Raw genomic sequence first — 11755 nt, 5'->3', positions numbered from 1 at the left:
TAATAATAATAATAATAATAATAATAATAATAATAATAATAATAATAATAATAATAATAATAATAATAATAATAATAATAATAATAATAATAATACTAATACTAATAATAATAATGATAATAATAATAATAATAATATAATCATAATAATCTATAAATTAGAATATCTTAAAATTCTAATTATTTTTAATTATTTGATTTAGGATATTACAATCTCTGTCAATCGATTTTCAAAAGAGTATGAAAATGGAGTGAAGGAGTTGTTGAGTTTGCAGTGAATAATGCAAAAGATCCAAATAGAGTCGTTTGTCATTGTGTAAAATGTTGTTTTGGAAAACATGTTAGAGAAGATGAATTGGAAGGATACTTAGTATGACATGGAATTGATCAAAGTTATACATGTGTGGATAAGACATGGTGAGAAAAAAAAAAGGAAACATTAATTTTGAGAATGGTTCGACATATGCTTCAACTGATTTCGACACAGATACATATGAGCCGGACCGAGTTGAGGAGATTGCAAAAGTAGTTGAAGAAGATCTTCGGGATTGTCTTAAAATGTTTGAGACTTTGTTGAGTGATGCAGAGGAACCATTATATAATGGTTGTACTAAATTCACAAGATTGTCGGCGATATTAAAGTTGTACAACATAAAAGCGAGTAATGGATGGTTTGATAAAAGCTTCACAGAATTATTAAAACTCTTAAAAGATATGTTGCTAGATGATAACGATCTACCCAATCGAACCTACGAGGCTAAACGAATTTTGTGCTCTATTGGCATGAGTTAGGAAAGGATTCAACATGCATGTCCTATATGTGAAGAGAGTACAAATTAGATGTGGTTGAAACATTGTAAGAAAAATGTATTTCTTGGACATCATAGATTTTCATCTTATAGCCATCAATATCGTGGGTGGAGAAATGCATTCAATGGAAAATTAGAGGAAGATAAAGCTCCTTTAGCACCGACTGGATATCAAATACTTGAAAAAGTACAATGTTTGACCAATAAATTTGGCAAACCTTTTGCGGGAGAGCTGGTCAAAACTGGGTGGAAGAAAAAGTCAATTTTCTTTGAATTGCCATATTGGAAGTCATTGTATATAAGACATTTCCTCGATGTGATGCATATTGAAAAAAATGTGTTTGATAGTGTTATTGGTACGTTACTCAATGTTCTAGGAAAGTCTAAAGATGACATCAATGCAAGATTGGACTTGGTCGATATGGGAATAAGAAATGAATTGGGTTCCGTAAAGAAAGGAAATCGCACATATCTACCTCTTGTTGCTCAAAAGGACACTCTTCAAACATTAAAAATTTAGTTTGTATGAAAGACCTCAAGTTAAGAGGTTTGAAGACCCATGATTTTCATATTCTAATGGGGCATTTGCTACCAATAGGTATACGTTCCATTTTACCAGAAAAAGTTTGACGAGCCATAACTAGATTATGTTTCTTCTTCAGGGAAATTAGTAGTAAAGTGATCGATCCTCAAAAATTACCGACATTGTAGAGGGAAATTGTTGTTACTTTGTGTGAGCTTGAAATGTATATCCCACCCTCGTGTTTTGATATAATGGTTCACCTTACTATTCATCTTGTTAAGGCAACACAACTTTGTGGGCCAACTAATATGAGATGGATGTATCTGATAGAACGATATATGAAAATATTAAAAGGGTACGTAAAAAGTAGAAGTTGACCAAAAGGTTGTATTGCTGAACGGTACATTATCGAAGAAGCTGCTGAATTTTGTACTGAATATCTGTTCAATGTTGAATCCATAGGGCTTCCCATGTCTCGTCATTCGGGAAAAATATCAAGAGAAATGATAATTGGAAAGAGACTAATGACTATATCTAGGACAGAATGGGAGTAGGCACAATTGTATGTTCTGCACAATGATGATGAGGTTCAACCGTACGTTACAATACACATGGATCAGTTATCTAGTTTGAACATGAATAGCAATCAAAATTGGATAACTCGAGAGCACAATCAAAGTTTTATCACATGGTTAAATAATCACATAAAGTCAAAGTTTTATATAGACCCTGAATCAATTTCACAGAGATTGAGGTGGCTAGCAAATGGTCTGAGTTACCACTATAGACCTCGACTACACATTTTATACCAAAGAACAAGATGATCAAACAACTATGCAAAATATCAGAGTCACTCTCGCAGCTGAAGCGATACATATCTCAAGTGCAAAAGACAAAAACCCAATATATGCAAATCTATCATATTTTGGGGTTATCGAGCGCATATGGGAGTTAGACTACACAATGTTTCGTGTTCCCATATTGGTTACAAGTGGGTCGATAATAATAATGACGCTCGGATTGATGAGTCAGGGTTCTTGCTTGTCGATTTTAATAGGATGGGATACAAAGATGAGCCTTTTATTTTAGCGTTGCAAGCTCAACAAGTGTTTTATGTCATTGATCCTACTGATGATAAACGGTCAGTTGTCCTATCGACCGATAAAATAAGTGATGATAAGAATAATGATGAAGATGTTGGTAATAATATTTTCTTTGCAACATCACAACCACATGAAATCGATTCAACTAATAATGGTTTATATCTTAGAGATGATCATGATGAGGGAATTTGAATTAATCCATCGTTTCGTATCGTTAATGGACAAACAAATGTGAATCCCACCAAGAAAAGAAGAAGGGCATCTTAATGTTTTTAATTGTTTTATATAAGCCATGTAATCTGAACTATGTTCATGTAATTTAATTGTTTGATCTGCCAGAATTTGACATTTTAGTATTTAGCTTGAACTGTATTTGATTTTTTGCTTATACTGAACTTGAAAAAGCTTTGTTTGAGTACCAATATGAGTTGATCATGTAATTTAGCATTGATATATATATATATATATATATATATATATATATATATATATATATGTATTTAACTAATTATTTGGAAAGAAAAAAATCCAAATATACGTAATTTTACAGCGCTTTTGTCAATAAGCGCTATAAAAGCCTTTAAAAAAAATAAGGAGGTCACAAAGCTTTGTTTTATACTAATTTAAAGAAGTCTTTTAAAGAGCTTGCTGAAAAAGCGCTGTAAAAGGCCTTTGTTACATAAGAAAACAAAGAGGTCTTTTAAAGTATTTTTGGACAAGTGCTTTAAAAGGTTGTTAAAAAATAAAGGTGTCATTTTAAAGCAATTTTGGACAAGCGCTTTAAAAGGCTGTTAAAAAATAAAATAAGGAGGCCTTTTAAAGCGCTTTTGGACAAACACTTTAAAAGACTTTTAAAAAATAAAATAAGGAGGTATTTTACAGCGCTCTTTTAAAAAAGGGTTGTAATAGAGTTTTATATATAATAGTAAACCGCTTCAGTTTCCTCTTCATTACGTAAACTTCACTACACTTCAGTATCCTCCTCCTTCTCATTGCGAATCATTTGTCAACCGTACGAACCATTTGCCAACTAGTTTCCTCTCCATTGTGAACCATCTCCATCTTTGTCCTACGAACATTATTACGATCACTCATTATAAACTACGAACTCTCATTACGTATTTCTACGAACCCTCATTACATATTTCTACGAACCCTCATTACGTATTTCTACGAACCCTCTGTCCTACAAACTGTTCACATTCTCGCTTTTTCTTCTTCAATGAAGTCATATTTCTTCGCACTCTTAAGGTATTGTATTTATTAATTTTTTGTTAAATGCATGTTGAACTTATACTGCTACATACTTAAACTACTGCATGTTAAACTTGTTGAAGTTATACTGAACTACATGTTGAACTGCTTGTTGACTTTGTTGTCGATAAATGGATTCTAACAAGGCTTTGGATCGTCAAAATGAGGAAGTTGTCAACACTAAAACTTTTGAAAATGAAGTTAAATGTGGTGCCACCATTATGCAAAATGTCATAAAAGCAAGTAATGGTATAAAATTTGAGTTATATATATTATACTTTGTTTGCTGTTTATTTTTTATCTTTTTTGAAATCATGTACTTACTATTTGAGTTTATTAGGTGGGATGGAATGAAAGCATGTACTTACTATTTGGTAAGTTATATCGGTGCTGTTGTTCGTCAGAATATGCCAATTACAATTGACGATTGGAGAGATAAGGCTTTGAAGGATGCACAAGATATAATATGGAATGATATAAAAGTAAGTTTTTTACTCCACTTTTTTGTTACTTATAATTTTTTCCAATGAAATACATTACTCAAACTATATCTTTATTTGGTTTGCAATCTGCTTTTGATGTTGATGAGGTGAGAAAAACTTGCGTGCTTAGAGTTGCCGGAAAAATACACCGGGGATTTATATCTCATCTGTCAAACTGCTACCTAAGAGATCATGATGGAAATATGAATGTTGAAGCTTCAAACATATATAAACACTGTATATCAAATGAAGAATGGAGTGCATTTGTAGCTAAACGTGCAGACCCCGCATTTGTGGTAAGTGATTAATTTATTAGCATTTGTGTTTTATTATTCATATTCATAGTGTATTTTAAATTTTTAAACAATTGTTATTTTTTATATATATAGTATAAGTACGGAAAATCACAAGAGGGCCAAAAATCCAACACATCCATACAAAAAATCTCGTATGGGATATGCACGTTTAGAGCAAAAAATTATAAGTAAACATCGCTTTTATATAATGTGGTTCATTATAAACTATAGTTTCTAACTAATTTTTTGTTTATGATCTTAACGAATAACTTTTGTTTATGTCTTAATGAATAGCTACAAGAGACCCAAACCGATCAACCATTGGGTCATCATATTTTGTGGAAGGAGGCTCGTGTAAATAAAGATGGAGTTGTTGATAACGAAAATCTTCAAAAAGTAATACAACTTTGTGTACTTTAATATTTTATATTTTAGGAGAATCTAGAACAAAGTTCTGAAAATCAAGAGGACAACAAACAAGTTAGTTGCAGGGACATACTCGGTAAAGTATTTAATGTTCCTGAATATTCCGGCCGCGTGAGGGTGAAAAGATTTGGCGTAACTCCAACCCGCTATTTTTCCCAAGAGAAGTGCCCAAATCCATCTAATGAGGAAGTATTAGAGAAGCTCAAAGTCCTAACAGAGCAAGTGGCATTCTTGGTGAAAACAAATAAAGAAAAGAAACTTATGGATCAGCTCCAACGTGAAATACAAATAGAGAGTGAAAACGCTAGTTGCAACATTGGTCTTAAAAGTCTTCCTGAGGTAATTAATTATTTAATAAAATAAGAAATTCATTCAACCTAATTGTTTCACATACTTATGTATTAACCATTGATTTAGGGTGTCTCTACTTGCGTGCTATATTTATCCTCCCCTACTCATCGTAAGGTTGGAAAAGGAACATTGTACAATACTTTGGGAGAAGTATTGCACAACACTTTGATCCCTGCCGGCCATGTCAAAGTATCACCCGTGATTGTTTTTGAACCAAATGCACCGTTGCCTATACCGGACAATGATGGAGATATGAAGCATTTGAGAGAAGCAATAGGTAGTTACGTGGCTTGGCCCAAAAATCTTGTTGCCCTTGATAAGGTATGTTTAATTGATTATATTTAATTGCTGATTTTTTCCGATGTTAACTTTAATTTCACATTTATTTAGATTCATACAAAGTCTAAAGGAAATGACAAGAAGATTCCTCGCAACGAGTCAGTCACGTCACTTGAAAAGGTTTGTCACATTTATTCTGGCAAGTTTGTCATTTTTTTCATATTCAATTAACTACCAAACTAATTAACATCATTTTATCGAATTCAATCAAAACCACCTGCACAACAAACCTACCAGAATAAAGCCGCACCACAACTAGATGTTCGTGGTAAAAATAAAGCTGACAAACTTCAAAAATTGGAGGGTAATAAAGCTGCCAAAATTCAAAAACTGGATCGGGGTAAATCCGCTGCTGCTCCTAAAATAAGTCATCCACGCCTTGCTCGATTTGGGTCGTATCTTGACATACAAGCAAAAAAGAATATGGACAGCAACGATTCACGTATCATAAGCATCGAGGAAGCTATTTTCGGAGATGGGTATGAAGAACTAGTTGAAAAAGAGCACATATACGAACTTCTCAATCATAAGGAGCTGAGTGCTACTGTCATCAGCTTATGCATTAGGTAAAATACTTTACTTAAGATAAAAATTACTTTTAATTGCATTTATTGGTAATTAATTTAATTTATTGGTAATAAATCTAATTTGACATTTTCATTGAAGGTTTTTGTATAAGAAGTTGGTGTGCACACGCGAATTGTCAGATATATTTTCATTATTGTCTCTGCATAAGCTTTCAATGTTTAAGCTCGATTCAGTTAATGTAAAGAAATATGTTGTAGATATACTATTGAGAAATAAAGAGAATGATAAGTTGTTCCTTGCGCCATATAATTCAGGGTAATTATATATTCTTTATTTATATCTGTTTTAATTTATGAGATCTTAATTTATTAGTTGTGTAAACAAAATTGTCAACCAAATTTTTGTTGTTGTAGGGCACATTGGGTGCTATTTGCAATCAATGCAGCCTCTGAAGTTATATACTATTTAAATCCCTTGCACGACCATTACAACAATCACTCGAATATAAAGACTATCTTCGACACGTAAGTAATATTCATTTATTTCTTACTTTGTTAATGCTATAATAATCAAATTTATTTGATAGTGCTTTACAAGTTTTCCGAGCTCAAATGGGTGCTATAGTGTCAAAAGAAAAGTCAAATAACATGGATTCCAATAAAGGTTTGAAATATATGCCTTTAAAATTTCATTAACAATCAATACACAAATATTTATTGACTTATATGTTTTATTTTATAGTTCCTTCGTCAAACTAACAACATAGACTGCGGGTACTACATATATGAAAATTATAAAGTTATGTAGTTCTGTTGTTGTGAAAATGATTGTTAGATGAAAACTGATTGTAAACTGATTGATGGATGAAAAATGATTACTGGATTAAAATTGATTGTAAACTGATTGCTGGATTAAAATGATTTTGGAAAAAAATTAAAAGACAGCGTTTTCTAAAAAAAAGTATTAGAGAAGCTCAAAGTCCTAACAGAGCAAGTGGCATTCTTGGTGAAAACAAATAAAGAAAAGAAACTTATGGATCAGCTCCAACGTGAAATACAAATAGAGAGTGAAAACGCTAGTTGCAACATTGGTCTTAAAAGTCTTCCTGAGGTAATTAATTATTTAATAAAATAAGAAATTCATTCAACCTAATTGTTTCACATACTTATGTATTAACCATTGATTTAGGGTGTCTCTACTTGCGTGCTATATTTATCCTCCCCTACTCATCACAAGGTTGGAAAAGGAACATTGTACAATACTTTGGGAGAAGTATTGCACAACACTCTAATCCCTGTCGGCCATGTCAAAGTACCACCCGTGATTGTTTTTGAACCTAATGTACCGTTGCCTATACCGGACAACGATGGAGATATGAAGCATTTGAGAGAAGCAATAGGTAGTTACGTGGCTTGGCCCAAAAATCTTGTTGCCCTTGATAAGGTATGTTTAATTGATTATATTTAATTGCTGATTTTTTCCGATGTTAACTTTAATTTCACATTTATTTAGATTCATACAAAGTCTAAAGGAAATGACAAGAAGATTCCTCGCAACGAGTCAGTCACGTCACTTGAAAAGGTTTGTCACATTTATTCTGGCAAGTTTGTCATTTTTTTCATATTCAATTAACTACCAAACTAATTAACATCATTTTATCGAATTCAATCAAAACCACCTGCACAACAAACCTACCAGAATAAAGCCGCACCACAACTAGATGTTCGTGGTAAAAATAAAGCTGACAAACTTCAAAAATTGGAGGGTAATAAAGCTGCCAAAATTCAAAAACTGGATCGGGGTAAATCCGCTGCTGCTCCTAAAATAAGTCATCCACGCCTTGCTCGATTTGGGTCGTATCTTGACATACAAGCAAAAAAGAATATGGACAGCAACGATTCACGTATCATAAGCATCGAGGAAGCTATTTTCGGAGATGGGTATGAAGAACTAGTTGAAAAAGAGCACATATACGAACTTCTCAATCATAAGGAGCTGAGTGCTACTGTCATCAGCTTATGCATTAGGTAAAATACTTTACTTAAGATAAAAATTACTTTTAATTGCATTTATTGGTAATTAATTTAATTTATTGGTAATAAATCTAATTTGACATTTTCATTGAAGGTTTTTGTATAAGAAGTTGGTGTGCACACGCGAATTGTCTGATAGATTTTCATTATTGTTTCCGCATAAGCTTTCAATGTTTAAGCTCGATTCAGTAAATGTAATGAAATATGTTGTAGATATACTATTGGGAAATAAAGAGAAGGATAAGTTGTTCCTTGCCCCATATAACTCAGGGTAATTATATATTCTTTATTTATATCTGTTTTAATTTATGAGATCTTAATTTATTAGTTGTGTAAACAAAATTGTCAACCAAATTTTTGTTGTTGTAGGGCACATTGGGTGCTATTTGCAATCAATGCAGCCTCTGAAGTTATATACTATTTAAATCCCTTGCACGACCATTACAACAATCACTCGAATATAAAGACTATCTTCGACACGTAAGTAATATTCATTTATTTCTTACTTTGTTAATGCTATAATAATCAAATTTATTTGATAGTGCTTTACAAGTTTTCCGAGCTCAAATGGGTGCTATAGTGTCAAAAGAAAAGTCAAATAACATGGATTCCAATAAAGGTTTGAAATATATGCCTTTAAAATTTCATTAACAATCAATACACAAATATTTATTGACTTATATGTTTTATTTTATAGTTCCTTCGTCAAACTAACAACATAGACTGCGGGTACTACATATATGAAAATTATAAAGTTATGTAGTTCTGTTGTTGTGAAAATGATTGTTAGATGAAAACTGATTGTAAACTGATTGATGGATGAAAAATGATTACTGGATTAAAATTGATTGTAAACTGATTGCTGGATTAAAATGATTTTGGAAAAAAATTAAAAGACAGCGTTTTCTAAAAAAATGTCATAAAAAACCTATTTATACAAACAAGAAAAATTCCATTTACAACGTTTTCTAATAAAAATAGAATAAGAATGCACCTATTACAACGCTTTTCTGAAAAACATAAGAATGCACCTATTACGGCACTTGATTGAAAAACATAATAATGCACCTATTATAGTGCTTTTTTAAAAAAGTGTTGTAATAACGTGCAAAAGAATGCACATATTACAACGCCTTTTCAAAGAAGTGTTGTAAAACTAGTACAACAAGCAGCGCGTTTTTAGAAGGGATTTACAGCACTTTTTGAAAAAGCGTTGTAAAAGTAATACAACAAGCAGCGCGTTTTTAGAAGGGATTTACAGCGCTTTGTTATTTTAAAGAGCGCTGTTGTATCTTTTTAATGCCCTCGATACTAGAGCGCTTAATTTTTAAAAAAAGCGTTGTAAATGACTTAAAAAAAGCGCTGCAAAATACTATTTTTTGCATTGTGATGTATAGTTTGATATCACTTTTTTGTAACAACTCATTATTTAATTCTTGTTAGAAAGATAAATTTCTCGTTTTGAGTTTTCTCTAATTCACACTGTGACACCCTGAACCCAAATTGAAATAAAAGTAAAATGCACTAGTTTTTAAAGAGATTCGCAGCGGTTCCAAATTAGAGTATATATATATATTCTTTTGTTTTAAAATACGTTAAGGTTCAAGACGTCACATTCACACTTACACAAAATTCTTGCATAAAAATTTTCAATAAAAAAAAATCCTTAATATCGAATATAGTTGATGCTTATTAAATAAATATTTTTTATATAAAAGCAAGTTCTAAACTTAGAGACAATTAATTTCAACCTCTGAATAACCGATAAAAATAACACAATTGATCAATCAAATTTACAAAAATCTAAATTGTTCATAACTCAACAAAATATGAAGAATTACTCCCATCCAATATCACCTATTCAGAGGGTGGATCCCCAATCGATAACCTGAAATAACTGCGCTCTCGCAAGCGCCAAACACAAGCAACGAGGGGTGAGCTTCGAAAACATGTAATAGTATAAAATAACTGAGAAGAACACGTAAAAAAATATTAAACACCGTATCATATCAAATCACAACCAACAAGAATAATCAAGGTAAAACATTGATACAATCCACAACATCAAGTAAGCAATTACACAAATCAAGTAATGTTATGCATGCACTTATACTCTATACTCCTCCTCTTTCATTGGTACCATTCTAACTCTGAAGTACTTGGTTAGGAGGCTTGATACTATAAGAGAACCATCATTGCACGGGTCGAATTCGCCACTATTCAATTAAACACAATATGCATTTCATGATATTCATCAAGGTGGTAATATCACAAGTCAAGGAGTACACATCATCATTGCAGATTTCCATAGTCATACATTACATTCAGATTTTTTCATCATAATACGCCATCTAAAACAATAAAGGGTCTTCACTCACATATAATAATAATAATAATAATAATAATAATACTAGATCGTTCACACACATCACTTCAATTGCAAGGCAAATAATTACAATTCATCACATTTTATATCATATATCAATATCAAGTATAGATATAAACAAGGCACAAAATGCATCAAATACACAATTCTACAATAATTCAACTATCACACGATCTTCAAAAATTAAATCAAACAACATCCTATAAAAGTTTCTAATTCACATTTTAACCTCACAAAATTCAAGTTTGCTCATTAGTCAATTATTACTCAAAGGGCTTCTGCCATACGTAGCGAGCCCCGAATGAATTGTGGGAAATACGGTATTCCCGTTCATCTCACTTAATTTATACTCATGCATTCGAACTCACTCTCACCCCATACCTCAATTTGACGCTTTCATAAGATATAAGGACCATAATGATTTTCAGCAACCATGAGATGTCGACAACACGTCCAAACGAGTCCAAAAGCATCGACGAATTTGCAGAGTCAATGAAACATGGCTGATAATTTTCCCGAGGCATAAAAAATCAGCATTATATAATTAATAAAAATTTTAGGCGAAGAAACATATTCAAAACGTTGTGAACCATGTTATTAGAAAAGGTCTCACCGACGTACTGGGGTGCCGACAGGGTCCGGCATCAATTTCAACGAAACACACAAATGAGTAGTGCTTCTTGAAGGTTTTGACGAGAGGAATCCAAAAATGATGTCAGTTTTTCAAGACGATGAACGTGTTGGCCGGAGTTTGGCAATACAGCCGCGGCGAGGGTGAAAACCCATTTTTTTTAAGTATAACGATTGGCGATTTGAAGCATAGGTAATGGAAGAGGGTGTTTTGTGGAGTCCAAATATGGTCTCAGTTTTCATTGGTGATGGTCGTGGTGGCCGGAATCTTGATCAACAGGTGGTGATGTGATTTTTGGCAAAGAGGAATAGGGCGTTTAAGTTTGCGATTCAAGTTGAAAATGAAAGAAGAGATCACAACTATCACAAATGTGGTCTCGGTTTTGCACAACACCCACTATAACGATCATAATTGAAGAGAGAACATAGAGAAGAAATAGGAATGGCGGCAAGGGTATATACGAAGAAGAAGAAGAAGATGGCTTGGTCTTCCTTTTCCTTTTTATTATCTTATTTTATGTTTTCATTATTATTATTATTATTATTATTATTATTATTATTATTATTATTATTATTATTATTATTATTATTATTAT

At 32.2% G+C, this 11755-nt stretch overlaps 1 long non-coding RNA gene across 1 annotated transcript; it reads right to left on the bottom strand.

Annotated features, from left to right (window-relative positions):
• Window positions 1-9956: 9956 nt before the first annotated feature.
• Window positions 9957-11557, bottom strand: LOC113784540 (uncharacterized). The gene is made up of 3 exons (XR_003470595.2): window positions 11143-11557; window positions 10911-11032; window positions 9957-10040 (listed from the first exon to the last, which is right to left on the bottom strand). It is a non-coding gene; the product is annotated as an uncharacterized lncRNA (long non-coding RNA).
• Window positions 11558-11755: the final 198 nt, after the last annotated feature.

The sequence above is a fragment of the Cicer arietinum genome, chromosome 2 (genome assembly GCF_000331145.2).
Source record: "Cicer arietinum cultivar CDC Frontier isolate Library 1 chromosome 2, Cicar.CDCFrontier_v2.0, whole genome shotgun sequence".
NCBI lineage: Eukaryota > Viridiplantae > Streptophyta > Magnoliopsida > Fabales > Fabaceae > Cicer > Cicer arietinum.
This window is presented reverse-complemented; position numbering and strand designations above follow the sequence as displayed.